This window comes from Rhinoderma darwinii, chromosome 1, assembly GCF_050947455.1.
Source record: "Rhinoderma darwinii isolate aRhiDar2 chromosome 1, aRhiDar2.hap1, whole genome shotgun sequence".
Classification (NCBI taxonomy): domain Eukaryota; kingdom Metazoa; phylum Chordata; class Amphibia; order Anura; family Rhinodermatidae; genus Rhinoderma; species Rhinoderma darwinii.
Window position 1 is genome coordinate 280,379,509 of NC_134687.1, and position 23,675 is coordinate 280,403,183.

Consider the following 23,675-nt stretch of genomic DNA (forward strand, 5'->3'; position numbering starts at 1 on the left):
TCAGCTGTCGCCGACAGCTGACACTCCCCTCTTGCCGGCCAGCGGTCCTTTGCCGCTGATTTCGGCGCATTAACCCCTTAAATTCGGCGATCGGGTGCAATCGCCGAATTTTAGGGGTTTCTAACATATCGGCAGACCCCCGTCCGAAATCGCGGGGTCTGCCGATAGTTAGTATGGCAAACGGAAGCCAAAGAATGGCTTCCGGGTCTGCCATGGATGGAAGCCCATCAGTACCAACCTTCGGCTGGTCCTGATAGGCTTCCTGTCAGAGTGACAGAAAGTCACTGTGCCGTTACCGATGCACACTGTCGGCGACAGTGTGCATCGGGAACTTGGAGATCAGCTGTCCCCGACAGCTGACACTCTCCAGTGTTGCCGATCAGCGGCTCATCGCCGCTGATTTCGGCAATTAACCCGTTACATGCGGGGCTCGATTGCGATCTCCGCATGTAGCGGGTTTGTAGCGCATCAGCAGCCCCCATGCAATCGTGGGGGCTTCTGATGCTTGTGATGGCACCCGGGGGCCAGACAACGGCCCCCAAGTCTGCCATGTATGTCAGCCTATGAGGATCAGCTTCTGCTGATCCTCGTAGACCAACTGTCAGAGTGACTGTGACGTCACACTGACAGTTGGAATACATTACACTACCTAGGTAGTGTAATGTATTCTAGCAGCGATCAGAGCTGCAGGTCAAAAAAAAAAAGTGTAAAAAGTAAAAAAAAAAGTTAATAAACAAAAATATAAAGTGTAAAAAGTAAAAAAAAGTTAATAAAAATGTTTTATAAAAGTGTAAAAATAAAAGGTTTTGTTTTCCTATAATAAGTCATTCATTATAGGGAAAAAATGAAAACGTTAATAAAAAGTACACATATTTGGTATCGCCGCGTTCGTAATGACCCAATCTATGAAACTATCATGTTAATTTTTCCGCACGGTGAACGCCGCAAACAAAATAAACGGAAGACTGTCAGCGTCGCTATTTTTTGGTCACCACCCCTCCCAAGATAGAGAATAAAAAGTGATCAAAAAGTCGCATTTACCCCAAAATGGTACCAATAAAAACTACAACCCGTCCCGCAAAAAACAAGACCTCCCACAGCTTTGACGAAAAAATAAAAACTTTACGGCTCAAAATAGCGTGTCCCAGAAAATAAATTATTTTATAGAAACTTAATTTTATTGTGCAAACGCTGCAAAACTTAACAAAATCTATACACATATGGTATCGCCATAATCGTACCGACCGGCAGAATAAATTAAAACGTAATTTATTGTGCACGGTGAACGCTGTAATAAATAAAGAATTTAAAGCGCCAAAATCGCAGTTTTTTGGTCACCTTTGCTCTAAAAAAAGATCCTGAGGGGCCAATATGCTCACTTCTACCCCTAGAAAAATTCCTTGAGGGGTGTAGATTCCAAAATGGGGTCACTTTTGGGGGGTTTCCACTCTTTTGGTCCCTCCGGGGCGTTGCAAACCCAACATGGCACTGAAAACCAATCCAGCAAAATCTGCGCTCCAAAATCCAAAAGGCGCTCCCTCCCTTCTGAGCCTTGCTGTGGGTCCAAACATCAGTTTACGACCACATATGGGGTATTGCCGTAATCGGGAGAAATTGCTTTACAAATTTTGGGGTGCTTTTTCTCCTTTATTCCTTGTAAAAATGAAAAAATTCTATGTTTCCACAGAAAAATAGGTGATTTTCATCTTCACAGACTAATTCCACTAAATTCTGCAAAAAAACTGTGGGGTCAATATGCTAACTATACCCCTAGAAAAATGCCTTGAGGGGTGTAGTTTCAAAAATGGGGTCACTTTGGGGGGGTTTCGACTGTTTAGGTACCACAAGATCTCCTCAAACCTGACATGGTGCCTAAAATATATTCCTAAAAAAAGGAGGCCCCAAAATCCACTAGGTGCTCCTTTGCTTCTGAGGCCGGTATTTCAGTCCATTACCGCACTAGGGCCACATGTTGGATATTTCTAAAATCTGCAGAATCTGGGCAATAAATATTGAGTTGCGTTTCTCTGGTAATACCTTCTGTGTTACAGATTTTTTTTTATTACAAATGAATTTCGGCAAAAAAAATGAAAATTCGTAAATTTCACCTCTACTTTGCCTTAATTCCTGTGAAACGCCTAAAGGGTTAAAATATTTTCTGAATGTGGTTTTGAATACCTTGAGGGGTACAGTTTTCAAAATGGGGTGATTTATGGGGACTTTCTAATATATAAGGCCCTCAAAGCCACTTCAGAACTGAACTGGTCCCTGAAAAAATAGCCTTTTGAAATTTTATTGAAAATATGAGAAATTGCTGCTAAAGTTCTAAGCCTCGTAACGTCCTAGAAAAATAAAAGTACGTGAAAAAAAATGATGCAAACATAAAGTAGACATATGGGGGATGTTAACTAGTAACTATTTTATGTGGTATTACTATCTGTTTCACAAGCAAATACATTTAAATTTAGAAAAATGCAAATTTTTGCAAATTTTTGCTAAAATTTGACGTTTTTCACAAATAAATATTGAATTTATCGACCAAATTTTTTCACTAACATAAAGTACAATATGTCACGAGAAAACAGTCTCAGAATCGCTTGGATAGGTAAAAGCATTCCAGAGTTATTACCACATAAAGCGACACATGTCAGATTTGAAAAAATCATCTGTGTCCACAAGGCCAAAACAGGCTGTTTCCTAAAGGGGTTAATGGAAACAACAATTTACAAATAAGAATAACAATGAAAGGGGAGTCCTGGGAGCTACAAAGTCTGTCAACAAAACAGCCCACCTGCATCGTATTTTACGCCCAGCCATCACCCTACAGGCTCAGGGGCACCGTCATACCTGCAGTTGGCTGACCTAAACTGCAACCACTCCTCGGGACACCACCCAGCAGGAGCCCAAATTGACCAGACCACTAAATCATAATAAATTATTGAGGGACCCTACCCCCGATTAATCCCCCCACCACAGCAATTTACCACCAACTCCAAGGACCTCCAATCCGCCACACGAACATACTTAGACAACCTTTAAGTATGAGAGCCCCCACCCAGCAAGAGAGCCCGTTCGATCCCCTCCTGCAGGCGCAGAGTCCAAAGATCAATCCCCAAAGCCGTCAGGTGAACACCATCACCTAACCAGAAATTACCTTGGCCGTCTTCAAAGTTGTAATGACGCATGAAGATGCCCCCGTTGGCTCACCACAAACCCCGAAACCGCCCTATTGACCTTCACCCGGGCCTTATTTAAGCACGCCACAGACCTGGCATGCCGCCAGGCCGCATTGGAGCGGTTTTCGCGGGGGTTGCATAATCTTCCTCTGAAGCCAAGGCTGTTAGCAAAAGCCTTGGCTTCAGAGTGATGACCGGAGACCAATATCAGTGGTCTCCGTTCATATGATCACTGTGAGAACCATTCACAGTGATCACAAAATGTAAACAAAGTGTTTCTCCTCCTTGTCTCTCTGTCTCTCCTCACACTTGTTACTTTGTATGAGAAGAGACGGAGAGAGAATTTTACAGTGACACCAAAGACACAAAATTACTAAAAATCTAATATATGAACTTTATATAAACTTTAACTGTATACCTAGGCTAGGGTTATCCTTAGGGTTAGTCTAGGGTTATTCTAGATTCTATTCTATAGTTAGTCTAGGGTTAGCCTAAGTTTAGTCTGGGGTTAGCCTAGGTTTAGTTTAGTCTAGGGTTAGCCTAGGGTTTTTGTGTAGCGTACGTGTGTGATGTCTGTGTATTTTTTTGTGTAAAAAAAAAGTTAAAAAAATATATATGGAAAAAAAAGTTTTATAGTCTACGTGTTTGTTCGACATCAGTTTTTTGTAAAGCGTGCTTTTGTGACGTTCGTGTATTTTTGTCTGTGAAAAACAAAAAAAAAGTAAAGAAAAAATAATAAATTTGTCTGCGTGTGCGTCTGGTTACAGTCTTTGTCGTACGTGTGTGTAATTACAATGGCCCATAGAAGGTTCACGGTGGAAGAGGCATACGCCATGTTAAAAGCAATACAGAAACCGCGTCCGAGGTAGAAATGTTTAAATATTCAATACAGATGAACTATTGGAGCTGGTTGTTAACCAAACCAATCCGTACGCTCGCCAATTCTTTGCTGAAAAGCCAACGTCCTCCTATGCAAAGCAGTGGCACCCCACAAATACTGGCGAACTTAAAAAATTTGGGGCTCATCCTCAACATGGGGTTAGTGCAAAAGCCCTCAACCCAGTCATATTGGGCAACAAGCCCTATACATGTCACACCTGTTTTTCCAGCCGCTATGACCAGAAGCAGACATGAAGTGCTAATGCGCTTCCTTCATTTTAATGACAATCACCAGCCCCCCCCCCCCCCCTAGTGATCCAGGCCGTGACCGCCTGTATAAAATAAGGCCCCTGATAAAAATATTGGAGGAGTCATTTATGCCGGTGTACAACCCCGAAAAAAACCTAGCGGTGGATGAATCGCTGATGAGTTACGAAAAAAAGGCTCTCATTCCACCAGTACATCCCCTCAAAGAGAGCAAAATATGGGGTTAAAATCTACAAGCTCAGTGAGAGCGGTACAGGCTACACATCTGCCTTTAGAATCTATGAAGGCAAAGACAGTGATATTAACCCCCCAGGATGTCCCAGTGAGCTAGGATGCAGTGGCAAAATAGTCTGGGACTTGATACAGCCTCTGCTGAATAAGGGTTATCAGTTATACACTGATAACTTCTATACCAGCGTCCCCTTGTACAAGCACCTGCATGCCGCTGACACAGGGGCTTACGAAACAATCCGCAAAAACAGAAGGTGCTTGCCACAGGAGCTGGTGAGAAAACGCTGGTGAGAAGTGGGGAATCAAGTGGTCTTTGCAGTGGAAACCTTCTTGCAATAAAATGTAATGACCGCAAGGATGTATTCATGCTAAGCACTATTCACACAAACACAAAAGTGACAGTGAGGGAATGTGGTGCCACCTCTGTTAAACAGAAGCCGGTCTGCATCACAGACCATAATAAATTCATGGGGGCAGTGGATTTGTCTGACCAGGCTTTACAGCCATACCTGGTGCAAAGAAAATCCCGTGCCTGGTATAAAAAGGTGGCCATCCACCTTATTCAGATGGCAGCATTCAACAGCTTTGTGCTGTACAAAAAAAATCAAATGGGCAAAATACTTTTTTTTAAATTTATGGAGAACATAATTGAACACCTTTTATTTGAGTCCCCTGACCCCAGACACAGCCATGAGGCAGAAGATGTCCGACGGCTTGTGGAACGTCACTTTGTACACCCTGTGCCGGCTACTGAAAAAAAACAATACCCCCAAAAGCGATGCAGAGTGTGCAGCAAAAATGGCATACGAAGGGACACACGATTTTATTGCCCTACATGTCCATCTAATCCTGGTCTCTGTAACTATCCATGCTTTGAAATTTATCATACAGTCCCACATTATTAACTCATTTACTTTCACACCGTTTTCGTAGGGAGAACCAAAAGGGAGGGTTGCTTATTGGATTAGGGAGAACCAAAAGGGAGGGTTGCTTATTGGATAATGTTTCACTGTAAAAATGCAGCAATCCTGTATTTTCTGGAAAAACCTATTTTTTATTTCTTTCCACCTATTAAAAATACTCACTATACCCCTAGATGAATATTAGCAGGACATTTATACTTGTCAAAATGACCTGCAGTACCACGGCAAATATAGCATGGTTTCCTGAAATCAGCTCTGGCGTAAAAAGGCCTCCAAAAGCCAAAATGGACTCCTTCTATGATATGCCCTATAATGGGTCCATATAATAGATTAGACACACATATTTGGTATCGCGGTACACGGGAGAAATAGCAGAATGTGGAAAGGTGTCACTTTTACCAGTATGTCATATGGTGTTTTGAAATGGCTTAAGAAAATTGACACTTTTGTAAAAAAAAATGCAATTTACATTTTTGGGCCCAAGTTTGGGCAATATGTGTAAAAAGTGTGAAGGGTTAAAACAGAAATTGAACCGCTAGAAATAGAATTTGGGGTGTGTATTTTTTTTGCATCATGGTAATTTTTGGTAAATTCTGACAGTCTGCCACTCCAGTACTATGGCAAATGCAGCATGGTGCACTAAAATTAACTCTGGTGTGACAGGCCTCCAAAAGCCAAAATGGACTCCTATGATATGCCCTATAACGGGTCCATATAATAGATAAGACACACATATTTTGTATCACTGTACATGGGAGAAATAGCATAATGTGGAATGGTGTCACTTTTACCAGTATGTCATATGGTGTTTCAAAATGGCTCAACCCCTTCACGACCACCCCACGTAGATTAACGGGCTACAAAGCTGGTCGTTGTGCCTGCAGCCCGTTAATCCACGTGTGCTCCTAACAGAGCACACAGACGCTCCCCGCAGCCTGGCATCTCCCAGTACAGGCTGCTACTAGCAGCCTCAGTACTGGGGGAAAACATCGGGTTGGATCACAGTGGTGATCCGAACCGATTAACCCCTTAATTGCGGCATTCAATAGTGACCGCCGCATTTAAGTTATAGCAACATCGGCACCCCGCTACGCGATTGCGGGGGCCGATTGTTGCGGGGGGGGAGGGGGCGATTGCTATGGCAACCGGAAGCCTGACAAAGGCTTCCTATCTGCCATTACGTTAGCCAATTAGGCCCCGCCCGGAGGCGGAGCCTGATCGGCTTGCTGTCAGTGAACAACTGACAGGTCTAATACATTGCACTACATGGGTAGTGCAATGTATTAGAACATCAAACAAACAGTTGGACCTTCAAGTCCCCTAGTGGGACTAAAGAAAAGTGTAAAAAAAAAGTGTAAAAAAAGTAAAAATAAAAGTTGTAAAAATACAATAAAAGTTTCAAATAATAACACAAAACACAATCGCCCTTTTTCCTTTATCAAGTCATTTATTATTGAAAAAAATAATAAAGACATACATATTTGGTATCGCTGCGACCGTAACGACCTTAACTATAAAAATATTATGTTATTTATTCCGCACAGTGAACGCCGTAAAAAAAAAACTAAAAAATACTGACATAATTGCTATTTTTTGGTCACTTTGTCTTCCAAAAATTGAAATAAAAAGTGATCAAAAAGTCGCATGTATCCAAAAATGGTACCTATAAAAACTATAACTCGTCTCGCTAAAAATAAGCCCTCATACAGCTCCGTCAACGGAAAAATTAAAACCGTTATGGCTCTCACAACATGGCGACAGAAAAAATCCATTCTCTTTACAAAAGTTATTTTATTGTGCAAAAAGTTGTAAAACATAAAAAAGTTCTATAAATTATGTATCGTCGGAATCAGACTGACCCGCAGAATAAAGGTAACATGTAATTTATAACGATTGGTGAATGCTGTATAAAAAGAATTAAAAAAAATAATGTCAGAATTGCTGTTTGATGGTCACCTTGCCTCCCAAAAAAAAGGATAACAAGTGATCAAAAAAAGTCGCATGTACCCCAAAATGGTACCAATAAAAACTACAGCTCGTCCCGCAAAAAAAACAGCCTTCATACCACTACATCTATGAAAAAATAAAATTAGTTATGGCTCCAATAAGCCAGGAAATAAAAATATGCAGTTGTGCCGGCCCGAGGGGAACATTTCTTCTGTTTCAAGTGGCGAATTATCAAGGCCCCTAAAATTAGGGAACCAGGAAGGGGAGGGTCCAAACATATCTGCTGGAAGCGACGGTGCCCGTATTATACCAGGAAAACACTTCTCAGAAAAATTCCTCAAACTGCAAAGGTGTGGAGTGTGGACCAAAAGGGGCATAAGAAAGGACGCCATATATCAGTGCGACACCGGCCTGTGCAGAAAGGATTGCTTCACAGCGTAACACACATCTATGGATTATTTTATTGTTTTTGTTTACCCTATTATAATACCACCTGACTATGCCCCTTATATACTCCGCCTGGCTTACATGTACCCGCACATTATAAACGGAAACACCAGTAAGACTCAATACAAAACTACTACAAGCAAAATCCACGCTCCAAAAGCCAAATGGCGCTACCTCCCTTCTGAACCCTACAGTGTGCCCAAACAGCAGTTTACTTCCACATATATGGCATCGCCATACCCGGGAGAACCCTTTTAACAATTTTTGTGGTGTGTGTCTCCAGTGGCACAAGCTGGGCGCCACATATTGGCATATCTATAGAAAAAAATCCCATTTTCAGTCTGCAACATCGAGTGCACTGCCAAAATGGGGTGTAGTTTCCAAAATGGGGTCACTTCTGGGGGGGATCCACTGTTTTGGTCCCACAGGGACTTTGCAAATGCGACATAGCGCCCAGAAACCAATCCAGCAAAATCTGTACTTCAAAAGCCAAATGGCGCTCCTTCCCTTCTGAGCCCTACTCTGTGCCAAAACAGCCATTTATGACCACATATGTGGTATTGCCATACACAGGAGAAGTTGCTTTACAAGTGTTGTGGTGCTTTTTTTCATTTATTTGTTGAGAAAATTAAACATTTTCAGCTAAATCTACGTCTTATTGAAGAAAAAGGATTTTTTTTTATTTTCACTGCCCAATTCTAATAAAATCTATGAAACCCCTGTGGGTTCAAAATGCTCACTACACCGCTAGATGGATTCTTCAAGGGGTGTAGTTTCCTAAATGGAGTCACTTTTTTGGTGTTTTCACTGTTTTGGTCCCTTAGGGGCTTTGCAAATGCGACATGGTCTCCGCAAACCATTCCTGCTAAATTTGAGCTGCAAAAGCCAAATGGCGCTTTTTCCCTTCTAAGCCCTGCCGTGTGTCCAAACAGCCATTTATTACCACATGTGGGGTATTGTTTTACTCGGGAGAAATTGCTTTACAAATGTAGTGGTGCATTTTCTCCTTTTAGTCCTTGTGGAAATTAGAAAAAATTAGCTAAACCTACATTTTTTTTGAAAGAATGTAGATTTTCATTTTCACGGCCTACTTCCAATAATTTCTCCAAAAAAACCTGCGGGGTCAAATGCTCACTATACCCCTAGATAACTTCCTCAAGGGGTATAGTTTCCGAAATGGGGTCACTTTTGGGGGATTTCCACTGTTTTGGCGCCGCAAGAGCCTTTCAGACCCGACATGGTGCCTAAAATATTTTCTAATAAAAAATGAGGCCCCAAAATCCTCTAGGTGTTCCTTTGTTTCTGAGGCCTGTGCTTCAGTCAATAAGTGCACTAGGGCCACATGTGGGGTATTTCTAAAAACTGCAGAATCTGGGCAATAGATATTGAGTTGCGTTTCTCTGGTAAAACTTTCTGCATTACAAAAAAAATAGATGAAAAATGAATTTCTGCAAAAAAAAAAAGAAATTTGAAAATTTCACATCTACTTTGCCTTAAAGGAACAGTGTCATCACAAATAATTTTTTTATATGTTAAAGATGTTAGTGCTTTAATAAAAACGTTTATTTTCATTTGTGTGTTTGTGTTTTACTGTTTCTTATTTTTACACTTTTTCTTCCCTATGGGGGCTGCCATTTTTTGTTCCATTTCTGTGTGTGTCGATTAACGACACACACAGACATGGAATACGGCAGCCACAGTCCCATAGGGACTGTGAACGGCTCCCGTCCCATTGACTGCCGTGTACGGCGTCTGTGTGGGAACTGCGCATGCGCCGCTCCCACACAGTCCTATTCAAAATTGGCGCCGTCCGGCGCCATTTTCCTGTGGACCGGAAGTCGCGGCCGGACAGTAATATTACTACTTCCGGTCGCGGCTTCCGGACTTGTGCACATGGAACAGCGGCAGCAAAGGGAGCGGACGGGCCGGAGGGAGCCGCGGCGGCAGGAGCAGGTAAGAGATTTCAATGTATGTTAGTGTTTGTGTGTGTTTACTACTGTATGTAAACCTACTACACTGTGGGTTACCTCAAAAAATGGCGACACACAGTGTAGGAGGTTAAACCTTTCAAACCCCTCGTTTATCCCGGCACTAGCCAGGATAAAGGAGGGGGGGATGCTGAGAGCTCACTAGAGCGAGGGCTTTTAACCCAATGTTGCAATGCTGCAATTTTGGGAACAGCTCCATCTAGTGACCAAAAATGGGTAGTATTATAAATTAGAAATAATTTATAATATTACATGGACTCGTGCAAAAAAATAAAAAAAATTTGAACAATGTTTAATCACCCACACACTAAATGTTTAATTTTTAAAAAAAAAACATGTTTTTCTGGCAACACATTCCCTTTAAGTCCTGTGAAACATCTAAAGGGTTAAGAAACTTTCTAAATGCTGTTTTTAATACTTTGAGGGGTGAGATTTTTAAAATGGGGTGACTTATTGAGGGTTTCTAGTATATAAGGCCCTAAATTCCACTTCACAACTGAACTGGTCCCTGTAAAAATAGCCTTTTGAAATTTTCTTGAAAATGTGAGAAATTGCTGCTAAAGTTCTAAGCCTTGTGATGTCATAGAAAAATAAAAGGATGTTCAAAAAACAATGCCAATCTAAAGTAGACATATGGGTGATGTTAATTAGCAACAATTTTGTGTGGTATTACCATCTGTCTTACAAGCAGATACATATAAATTTAGAAAAATGCTAATTTTTGCAATTTTTCGCTACATTTTGGTGTTTTTCACAATTAAATACTTAATGTATCGAGTAAATTTTGCCAGTAACATAAAGTCCAATGTGTCACGAGAAAACCATCTCAGAATCGCTTGGATAGGTAAAAGCATTCCGAAGTTATTACCACATAAAGTGAAACATGTCAGATTTGAAAAAATTGTCTGTGTCCTGAAGGCCAAAACACGCTGTGTCCTGAAGGGGTTAAGAAAAGTGACACTTTTGTAAAAAAAATGCAATTTACATTTTTTTGGCTCAAGTTTGGCCAATTTCTGTAAAAAGTGTGAAGGGTTAAAACAGAAATTGAACTGCTAGAAATAGACTTTAGAGTGTCTAGTTTTTAGAACACAATGTTTTTTTACCATTATTTATTGGACTTCAAGTCCATTACCCATACATTAATACCATGGTGTAAAAAAACAAATTAAGACATTTTAGTGCGCAATTGAAAAAAGGGGCACTTGTGTTTTATACTATATTTCTGCTAAAAAAAAATAAACTACACCTCCAAGTCAGGTGTTCTTATGATCAGGATAAATGAAAAAATATATTTCAATAGATTTGTATGATACAATTACTTTTATTTTCAAACTGTTACATTTTAAATGATGAAAAATCAAAATGTTTCTTTTTTTTCTGTATTTCCACGGCTATAAAAAAAGTAACAAAAATGTTACCTATACATATATACCACAAAAAGGAAGCACTACATGTCCCAAGAAAACAGTGCAAAATTCAAATCGATACATAAAACATATACAGATTTATACTGCGTTACATCTGTGAATAGCAAAACTGCGAAAATTGCTCTGGTCACTAAGGTTTAAAACACCTTCGGTATTAAGGGGTTAATGGCCACCACCACCCCTAAATTGTCACAATGAAAACGGACCTTGCTGTCCCGAAACCTCTCGCTCCAAAGCTCCACCGCAACCAGAATAGGAAAGAGTACAAGGAAAGCAAGGTTATTTACCAATCCCAGATCCACCCACTCCTGTGCCCAGCGAGCTGTGCACCACTGCCCCTTGCAGTAAGCACCGAAATCCCTGCCCCCTACCGCGTCTGTAAATAACTCCCAATCAACACTGTCCACCACCGGGACATAATAAAGGACTTCCCATTGTACTTAATCAAACCGTCAAATCCGCCCTGAGTTCTTTATTCAGCCGAATAAAATGATGTGGGGCCTTTCCCCCGGCCGTCGCTCCCGACAGCCGCCTACTAAAAATCCGACCCATGGGCATAATGCGACAAGCAAAATTGAGTTTGCCTAACAAGGACTGCAACTCGCGCAAGGAGATCTTCCTCATATGCCTGGCCCGATCCACCTCCGCCCGCAAAGCCTCAAGTTTATCCCCAGGAAGCCGACACTCCAGCCTCACGGAATCAATCGTGATTCCCAGAAAGACCCGACAGGAGCTAGGCCCCTCTGTTTTGTCCAGGTCCAAAGGTACACCGAACCTGCTCGCCACCCAACTCAATCGTGCGCAGCAAATTAGAACAAACCGAGGAACCCGCCAGACCAACACATAAGAAATCATCTAAGTACTGTATTACCGACGAGACGCCCGCCGCATCACAGACCACCCACTCCAGGAAAGAACTAAAGGCCTCAAAATAGGCACAGGAAATCGAACAAACCATCGGGAGGCAACGATCCACAAAATAAGCCCTGAACCAATAACACCCTAACAGCCTTATGCTATCAGGATGCACCGGGAGGAGGTCGAAAAGCCGATTCGATATCCATTTTCACCATCAAAGCCCCCGCACCATAACGACGCACCCAGTCAACCGCTGCATCAAACGAGGTATAAACCACCGAGCAGAGTTCAGGAGAGATCCCATCGTTAACCAACTGCCCCTGCGGATAAGACAAATGATGTATGAGCCTAAATTTATTCGGCTCCTTCTTGGGCACCACCCCAAGCGGAGATACCACCAGATCCGGTAAAGGGCAATCCACAAACGGACCCGCCATACGCCCTAACTCAACCTGTTTCCGCAACTTATCCCCAACCACCCCAGCATACAGAAACGCCGAGCGCAGATTACGCAAGGAAAACTGACCCTCATGAGAGGGGGGAGGGATACGGAAACCAACCCAAAAACCATTCAACAACAAAACCACCTGCGATCTATCAGGGAATCTATTTAGGAAGGACTCCATTTCTTCCCACTTCACCGGAGTCAGGCCCTTGGCTAACGCCCCCTGCGGACCCGTGGGAAGTCCCACCGCAGGAGAAACAGCTATGTTTAAACTTACAAGCCGGTCCGAACTTACACTGCCCCTCGTTAAACTGCCAGCAGAACCCGGATTTCCCTCCTGCCCCACCTGACCCCCACTAGAAGGCGCTGAGGGGCTGGCTGAACCCCTCAGGAAAGGACTGGCCATAATGCACCAGAGCCATGACCCGCAACCACAACCCTATATCCTTATTATCCCATCTAATGTCAGACCGCTCGGCTTTCCGCTGCCGGAACTGCTCATCATAGCGCAGCCATGTCTGCCCGCCGTAAACTCGATCAGCTTCCCCGATAGCATCCATATAACAGAAGAGCACAGAACAATGCTCCGGCGTCCTCTGGCCTATCACGCTTGCCAAAATCGCAAACGCCTGCAACCAATTAACAAAAGTTTGGGGAATCAAGTGATAGCATTGTTTTTCCTCCTCCTTTTAACTCTCCAGTCACTTCCCCTTATCTAAGTTGAACTTCTCTAACGGCAACAATAAAAAAATGTAGACGTATTAATACTTCCATATTTTTTCCCTGACTTCAGGCTTCAGATCTGCACCTAACGGGCCCTCAAAGCAGACATACACTTCACCCTTCGCCTAATCATCCAACCGTACCTCATTGACCGCCCCATCCTTCTCCGTCTGCACCGACACCGCCACACACCCCCAGTACCTCCCGGCGGACTATCCAAGATTGCAGGCCCAACCGACGGTGGCACCCACGCCGAACAGGAGAAGGAGACCCCAACGACCCCCCACCGCAACGCGCCAACAGCTCCCGCACACAACCCAGCAATTCACAAATCTCCCCCCGTCACCCACCCCACCACCGGAACAACCCCCTATACACCCCGGCAACCCCGTCGGCACAAGTGGAAACCCACCCTCCACCCCCGGGGACCGAAATATAGCAGGCAATGAAACTGTAGGGGACATCAACTCACCGTGCTGCGTAGGAGCAGTGTCCCCACCAGCCGGGGTGAAGGATTCATCCAGACGTCCATCCTGTCCACCGACAGGCCGAACCTGGACAAGCGCCACACGACCGACACCCCAGACTCTCCAAGGAAGTGCTCTGGACCAGCGCAGACGAACTGGGCCTCTACGCCCGACGGTTGGGGGCCTCTTCCACCCTGCGGCCCGCAGGTAGCCGCCCACCTACCCGCCATGTCACCACCGACCATGGCAAACGCCTGGAACTCGGTACATCATCCAGACGACAGGCGGGCCACCCGACTGAATCATCGCCAGCATGGCCCGCCGAAACTCCAGGATCTCGTGGACTGGAGGCAGAGGGCGGTCCCAGATGCAAGGGAGCCTGCCCCCCCACCTCCGCTGAGCCAGGCCGGCTAACAGGTTTTCTCTCAGACCGGGCCGTCCTGCTCCTGGCAGCAGATCGGGGAGCCCGGCCTGAAGGGTCCCTTGAGGGGCTCCTTACCCGGCGCGTGGCTCGCGGCAGCACTTCAGGGCTCAAGCACTCCGGAGGCCTCGTGCGACGGGACTGCCGCCGAGGAGGAGATGACGTCACCGCCTGAGCCCCGGATCCGATGCATCACCGTCTCCTGCCACCAGAGCAGAAGGCCCCACCAGCTCCTGTCCACCTCCGCTCACTGCCGAGCTCGGACCCGACGACAGAGGGCCGGATAGCCCCAGCCCTTCTGTGAGCCACGCCATCCCTCGTTCCTCCACAGCAGCCCGTAGCTGGGTAAGTAGGACCTCCATTGTAGGTGCAACAGACAGTTTCACTGTCTGCTCTTTAATGGTGTCGCTCCACCCTCCCTACCCTTAAGTATGCCTAGCCTCGCCCGACTAACCTCCGCCCCCCACTACCTCCTAACCACCCTTCCTAACTCCCTTAACTCATTCCCGGCCTACATCCCTGATCATGGTGGCCTCCCCCTATGGCCTCCTGCCGGGTCCGCCCTGCACTCACACATGGACCCGATTCACGCGCGTTTTTCACACACGTGAATCGGACACGCTCGTGTGCATGAGGCCTTACCATTCATATGCTAGAGCGCCTTCTCCTTTTATAATGTCTTGCCTTAATGAACAGCAAGGTTTTCCCTGCACTTTTAAATGTGAGTGCATATATTTGAGAGCTATTTTTACACATAGTGGGCTGCACTATTTTGTTGTATATCAGCTGTTAAGATAACAATTGTACATTTCTATCTGAATTTCTTCAAAATTTATTTATTCCAAACAGAATTACCACTACCTTATACCATATGTTGCAATGGAAAAATAATATTAAATTGTAGCTCACATCCTTTTTGTCATGCCATGCCCTATTTTCACCATGATTTTACCTTTTATCACACACACACTTGTAACTTTGGAAAGTTTGAAAAATTACAAAAGTTAGGCACACGTTCTTAGGAAAATTATTTTAAAAATGTATACCTACTCTTTCATTACGTAGGATATTGCTGTTGGGTCTAAGTCAGTCCCATTCAATTTAGTAATTGAAAATGTGTCTTGGCATTCCCATGCTGTGGATTTTGAGTCAGATTTTGGGAAAATCTGCAAAAAAACTGCGACTGAATTGACATGTTCTCAAGTCCGCACAGATTTTTTTGGCTACATGTGGCTGCGGTTTTCAAAACCCCATCCACATGTATTGTACTGTAGATTGCTGCAGATTTTCTAGTGCAGAATCCGTGGCAGATTTATTGCAGAAATTTTTGCCACTGTCCCAATCATGTGATTGGAACTTGCCTAAAGGATAACCAGTCTTGGTAAAACATTCCACCTGTTGCATTAATATTTTATTCAAAGAGTACATATGAATAGACAAAAATGTCTACACGTCAAAAAAGAGTATAAGGAATTCTTAATAAGTAAAACGCAGCAAAAATATTTCTTGGAGTTCAAAAATATTTTTGTGATTCCGTTAAACCTGGGAAATTATTAGCCCCACTGATCGGTAACCAACAGCATAAACACCACATCCCTGTGATCATGGAATTCCCTCTTATATCTCTGAAACTAGTAAAAAGGAATTTTTTGTTCTCTGATCTGTATCAATTGACTTGAAAAAAGGTAACCTAGCAATAGATATTTCAGACTCAGGCAATGTCAGTGGCTACTGTGATTTTGACACTGAAAAAGGGTAAGAACCCAGCCGACAGGGAAGCCTATAGAGTTTCCCCAGAGCAGGAGTCCCGGAGCAGAGCCACTTCTAGCACTCGGACACCCCTCCTTCGGCCTGCTCTCTCCTCTCCTGAGGGAGTTACGGTGCCCCGCAGGCTGCAGATGACAGCCGCAGGGGTGTTTGAGACCCCTGTTGTAGATGAACTTGCTTGGAGAGGCAATATTCTTATACGTTACACATGCAGATACGCAGTTTGTAATAAGGGCAACTATTCACAGTGGTTGGTGCTGATGAGGGCATCCCCCATTTTAAATTATTCAGCCCTGCTTCTTTTATGAACTTAGATCTGATTGTTATTAGCTTTTACCAGAGCCGTCAGTGCAGCTGATCTGACAGAATTGGCTCTGACAGCAGGATACAGCTTCTATGTATACAAGCTGTATCTCAAAAACGAAAACATTTTCTTAATAAAAAAACAATTTAAAAGTTGTTTAACCCCTTCCCTCTTTAGCCACTTTTGACCTTCCTGACAGAGCCTCATTTTTCAAATCTGACATGTTTCAATTTATGTGGTAATAACGTCGGAATACTTTTACCTATCCAAGCAATTCTGAGATTGTTTTCTCGTGACACATTGGACTTTAAGATAGTGGTAAAATTTGGTCGATACATTCAGTATTTAATTGTGAAAAACACCAAAATATAGTGAAAAATTGCAAAAATTTGCATTTTTCTCAATTTAAATGTATCTGCTTGTAAGACAGGCAGTTATAACACACAAAATTGTTGCTAATTAACATCCCCCATATGTCTACTTTAGTTTGGCATCGTTTTTTGAACATCCTTTTATTTTTCTAGGACGTTACAAGGCTTAGAACTTTAGCAGCAATTTCTCACATTTTCAAGAAAATTTCAAAAGGCTATTTTTACAGGGGGCAGTTCAGTTCTAAAGTGGCTTTGAGGGCCTTATATATTAGAAACCCCCAATAAGTCACCCCATTTTAAAAACTGCACCCCTCAAAGAATTGAAAACAGCATTTAGAAAGTTTCTTAACCCTTTAGACGTTTCACAGGAATTAAAGCAATGTAGAGGTGGAATTTACAAATTTCGTTTTTTTTTTGCAAAAATTCATTTTGAATCCATTTTTTTTGTAACACAGAAAGTTTCACAAGAAAAATGCAACTCAATATTTATTGCCAAGATTCTTCAGTTTTTAGAAATATCCCACATGTGGCTGTAGCATGCTTATGGACTGAAGCACCGGCCTCAGAAGCAAAGGAGCACCTAGAGGATTTTGGGGCCTTGTTTTTATTAGAATATATTTTAGGCACAATATCATGTTTGAAGGACTCTTTCAGTGCCAAAACAGTAGAAACCCCCCACAAGTGACCCCATTTTGGAAACTATACCCCTTGAGGAAATTATCTAGGGCTATAGTGAGCATTTTGACCCCACAGGATTTTTGCAGAAATTATTGGAAATAGGACGTGAAAATGAAAATCTACATTTTTCCCAATAAAACGTAGGTTTAGCTAATTTTTTTTCATTCCCACAAGGACTTAAGGACAAAAAGCACCACAAAATTTGTAGAGCAGTTTGTCCCAAGTAAAACAGTACCCCACATGTGGTGATAGACTGCTGTTTAGACACACGGCAGGACTTAGAAGGGAAGGAACGCCATTTGGCTTTTGGAGCTCAAATTTAGCAGGAATGGTTTGCGGAGGCCATGTCGCATTTGCAAAGCCCCTGAGGGGACAAAACAGTGGAAACCCTCCACAAGTGACCCAATTTTGGAAACTACACCCCTTGAGAAAATTATCTACGGCTATAGTGAGCATTTTGACCCCACAGGTTTTTTGCAGAAATTATTGGAAGTAGGACGTGAAAATCAAAATCAAAATTTTTCCCAATAAAACGTAGGTTTAGCTAATTTGTTTACATTTCCACAAGGGAGAAAGGAGAAACAGCTCCAAAAAAGTTGTAAAGCTATCTCTCATGAGTAAAACAGTACCCCACATGTGGTCATAAACGGCTGTTTGGACACACGGCAAGGCTGAGAAGGGAAAGAGCGCCATTTGGAGCTCAAATTTATCAGGAATGGTTTGCGGAGGCCCTGTCTCATTTGCAAAGCCCTGAGGGGACAAAATAGTGGAAACCCCCCACAAGTGACCCCCATTTTGGAAACTACACCCCTTGAGGAAATTATGTAGGGCTATAGTGAGCATTTTGACCCCACAGGTTTTTTGCATAAATTATTGGAATTAGGACGTGAAAATGAAAATCTACATTTTCCCAATAAAACGTAGGTTTAGCTAATTTTTTTTCATTTCCACAAGGGAGAAAGGAGAAAAAGCTCCACAAAAGTTGTAAAAAAATCTCTCCCGAGTAAAACAGTACCCCACATGTGGTCATTAACGGTTGTTTGGACACACGGCAAGGCTGAGAAGGGAAAGAGCGCCATTTGGAGCTCAAATTTATCAGGAATGGTTTGCGGAGGCCATGATGCATTTGCAAAGCCCTGAGGGGACAAAACAATGAAAACCCCCCACAAGTGACTCCATTTTGGAAACTACACCCCTTGAGGAAATTATCTAGGGGTATAGTGAGCATTTTGACCCCACAGGTTTTTTGCAGAAATTATTGGAAGTAGGACGTGAAAATAAAAACCCAATTTTGGAAATTACACCCCTTGAGGAAATTATCTAGGGGTATAGTTAGCATTTTGACTCTACAGGATTTTTGCAGAAATTATTGGAAATAGGCCGTAAAAATGAAAAACTAAATTTTTTCAAATAAGGGGTATAGTGAGCATTTAAATAAATGATCCAATTAAAAATCCATGGATGTGTGATAAACTTTGAAGCACTCCTTTATACACAGGCCACATTTTTCGGGGCAGGTGTCGCACTGATAAATGGTGTCTCGTCTTCTCCCCCTTTTGTAACAGAGTTTGCACCTTTTTTGGGTCCTTCCCTTTTTACCAGTGGAGGGGATTTCGCTGGGAAAGTGTTGTCCTGGTACAATACGTGGACAATCGCTTCTAGAAGTACTGGGGCCCTCCCCTTCCTGGTTCCAAAATACAAGGGCCTTGATAACCACCTCTTGAAAATTAAGGAATGTCCCTGTCCGGCCTGTACATTGGTATAGCACGTAAGCGTTACACAATGCCATCTGCACCATGTGCACGGCCAGCTTTTTATACCACACCTTTGTTTTCCGCATGGCACTGTATGGCTTTAGTACTTGATCAGATAGATCAACCCCTCCCATGTACTTATTGTAGCCGAGGATGCAATCTGGCATGGGGGTCATTGTAGTGCTACCTCAGACAGGTACAGGGGTGCTGCCGCTACGGTGTATTGTGGTCAACATAAGGACATCCCTCTTGTCCTTATACTTGACCAGCAACAAGTTATCGCTGTGTAGTGCCCTGCTTTCTCCCTTTCTTATTGGTTGTCCAATCAGATTTTTAGAGAGGCCTCTCTGGTTTTTGCGCACGGTGCCGCATGCTGAAGTATTTCTGGTGGAGAGGCATTTAAATAGTGGGATGCTGGTGTAGAAGTTATCCACGTAAAGGTGATAATCCTGGTCCAGCAGTGGGTGCATCAAATCCCACACTATTTTCCCACTAACTCCCAGGACAGGGGGGCATTCTGGGGGTTCTATCCTGGTGTCCTTCCCTTCATAAACCCTAAACCTGTAGCTGTTCCTTGAGCTGCTCTCGCACAGCTTGTACATTTTAATTCCGTACCTCGCCCTCTTGCTTAGCAGGTATTGGCGGAATTTTAGTCTCCCCTTAAAATTTACAAGGGGCTCGTCTATTGCTATGTTCTTTTCGGGGGTGTACACTTCTTGAAATTTCGTGCAGAAATGATCAATGTCTGGCCTGACTTTGAATAGGCGGTCGTATGTGGGGTCATCACGGGGTGGGCACTGTGCATTATCACTATAATGCAAAAATTTCAGAATCATTTCAATACGTGCCCGGGTCATTGCCATGCGATTAAATGGGGTGCTGTATAAAACGTCCGTACTCCAGTATTGCCTAATCTCTGGCTTTTTTACTAGGCCCATATGTAGGACAAGGCCCCAAAATTTCATAATCTCTTCTGCCTCTATAGAGGTCCACCTAGCAAATGATGAAGTGGGGTTTTGGGCTAAAAATTGCTGGGCATATAAATTTGTCTGGGCCACCATTAACCCCTTCGCGCTCAGGTCAGTAATAGTACGTCCTGCTAAGTAGAACGTTCGCGCTCAGGTCAGTACTATTACTGACCTGAGTAAACACGGCGCCATCTTTCCCCGGCGCGTGTCTGAGCTGTGATACCTGCTGTTTCCGACAGCAGGCTATCACAGCTTAGTGTGCAGGGACCGATCGCGGTGGTCCCCGCCGATTAACCCCTTAGAAGCCGCGTTCAATAGCGATCGCGGCTTCTTAGGGGTTAAGCTGCCATCGCCGGCCTGCTACACGATAGCGGGCCGTGATGGCTACTATGGCAACCAGAATCCTAACAATGGACTCTGGCTACGCCATCGACGGAAGCCTAGTGGGTCCCGACAAAATCAGGACCCACTATGCTTGCTGTCAGCGAACAGCTGACAGCTCTAATACACTGCACTACGCATGTAGTGCAGTGTATTAGAATAGCGATCAGAGCCTCCTGCCCTCATGTCCCCTAGTGGGACAAAGTAAAAAAAGTGTAAAAAAGTAAAAAAAAGTTGTGTAAAAATAAGAAAATAAAAGATTTAAAAGTAATAAAAGTAAAAGTCCCCCTTTTTCCCTTATCAGTTCTTTATTATTAATAAAAATATATAAATAAACAAATAAACTATACATAATTGGTATCGCCGCGTCCGTAACGTCCTGAACTACAAAACTATGTCGTTATTTATCCCGCGCGGTGAACGCCGTAAGAGAAAATAATAATAAACCGTACCACAATCACAATTGTTTGGTCACTTCACCTCCCAAAAAATGGAATAAAAACAGATCAAAAAGTCGCATGTACCGAAAAATGGTACTGATCGAAACTACAGTTCGTTACGCAAAAAATAAGTCCTCGCACGACTTTCCTGATGGAAAAATAAAACAGTTATGGCTCTTAGAATAAGGTAACACAAAAAGTAAATTATATTTTACAAAATGTATTTTATTGTGCAAACGCCATAAGACATAAAAAAAAACTATAAACATCTGTTATCGCCGTAATCGTATCGCCCAGCAGAATAAAGTGAATATGTCATTTATAGCGCACGGTGAACGCTGTAAAAAAAATTGAATAAAAAACAATAGTAAAATTGCTGTTTTTTTAGTCACCACGCCACCTAAAAATAGAATAAAAACTGATCAAAAAGCCGCATGCACCCCAAGAAAACTACAATGGATTCCTCAAGGGGTCTAGTTTCCAAAAAGGGGTCACTTTTGGGGGGTTTCCACTGTTTTAGCACCACAAGACCTCCTCAAACCGGATATGGTGCCTAATAAATTAAATTAAATTAATTAAATGTCACCTCTACTTTGCTCTAAATTCCTGTGAAACGCCTAAAGGGTTAATAAACTTTTTAAATGCTGTTGTGAATACTTTGAGGGGTCTAGTTTCTGAAATGGGGTGTTTGATAAGGGTGTCTAATATATGGGCCCCTCAAAGCAACTTCAGAACTGAGCTGGAAACTAAAAAATAAAATAAAAATGAGGCAATACTTCGCTTCTTACATTATACTGATAATGAGCCGTGCCCACCCCGAGATGACCCCAGTTTTGACCGTTTGTATAAACGGAGACCCCTATTAGACCGTTTCAGTGCCCGGTTTTCCCAGCATTCACCCCCGAGAAGTGTATTGAAAGGGAGGCTTCAATTCCGCCAGTACCTGCCGGGTAAGAGGGCAAGGTATGGCGTGAAGATGTATAAGCTGTGCGAGAGTGCATCCGGGTATACCTACAAATTTAGGATATATGAAGGGAAGGACACCAGTTCTCAGCCCCCAGAATGCCCCCCCTTACTGGGAGTTAAAGAGGCTCTGTCACCAGATTTTGCAACCCCTATCTGCTATTGCAGCAGATAGGCGCTGCAATGTAGATTACAGTAACGTTTTTATTTTTAAAAAACGAGCATTTTTGGCCAAGTTATGACCATTTTTTTAATTATGCAAATGAGGCTTGCAAAAGTCCAAGTGGGTGTGTTTAAAAGTAAAAGTCCAAGTGGGCGTGTATTAGGTGCGTACATTGGGGCGTTTTTAATACTTTTACTAGCTGGGCGCTGTGAAGAGAAGTAACATCCTCTTCTCTTCAGAACGCCCAGCTTGTGACAGTGCAGATCTGTGACGTCACTCACAGGTCCTGCATCGTGACGGCCACATCGGCACCAGAGGCTACAGTTGATTCTGCAGCAGCATCAGCGTTTGCAGGTAAGATCGACTTACCTGCAAACGCTGATGCTGCTGCAGAATCAACTGTAGCCTCTGGTGCCGATGTGGCCGTCACGATGCAGGACCTGTGAGTGACGTCACAGATCTGCACTGTCACAAGCTGGGCGTTCTGAAGAGAAGAGGATGTTACTTCTCATCAGAGCGCCCAGCTAGTGAAAGTATTAAAAACGCCCCGATGTACGCACATAATACACACCCACTTGGACTTTTACTTTTAAACACACCCACTTGGACTTTTGCAAGCCTCATTTGCATAACTACAAAAATGGTCATAACTTGGCCAAAAATGCTCGTTTTTTTAAAATAAAAACGTTACTGTAATCTACATTGCAGCGCCTATCTGCTGCAATAGCAGATAGGGGTTGCAAAATCTGGTGACAGAGCCTCTTTAATACAAAAATTGTGTGGGATTTGGTGCACCCACTGCTGGACCAGGGTTACCACCTCTACCTGGATAATTTTTATACCAGCGTCCCACTCTTCAACTGCCTCGCTTCCAGAAGTCCTGCGGCATGCGGCACTGCTAGAAGAAACCTGAGAGGCCTCCCTACGACTCTGCTTGGGCAAACACTCAGAAGGGGTGAGAGCAGGGCACAATCTAGCAGCAACATATTGTGTGTCAAGTACAAGACCAGGGAGATGCCACACCAGTACCCATGTACCTGTACGAGGTACCAGTACAGGGACCCCCAAACTAGACTGCATCCTGGACTACAATAGGTACATGGGAGGGGTGGACTTGTCAGATCAAGTCCTGAAGCCTTACAGTACTTCTGGAAGCGGGGCCACAGGCATCGTACCAGGGCAACACTTTTTAGGAGAAGTTCCCCAAACTGGCAAGAAGGGAAAAAGTCAAAAGAGGTGCAGAGTCTGCTATAAGAGGGGGATAAGGAAGGACACAATATATCAATGTGACGCGTGTCCCGAAAAAACAGAGCTCTGTATGAAGGAGTGTTTTCAAATTTATCATCCATCCCTTTATTTTTAATTTACCCCAGTTTTACTCGCTCTGATACACTTCGCACAGCTTACCCCTCCTCATCTTTCCCCTCTGAGCCCTGCTGTGTGCCCAGGCAGCTGATAACAGCCACATGTAGGGTATTGCCGTACCCGGGAGAGCCAACATTACAGTTTATGGGGTGTAGGTCTCCGGTGGCACATGCTGGGCACAATATATCGGACACTGACATGGCATATATATAGAAAATTGCAAATCTCACTCTGCACCAACTGCTGCACATTATCTTTTACACAATACCTGTGGGGTCAAAATGCTCACTACACCTCTAGATGAATTCCTTAAGGGGTGTCG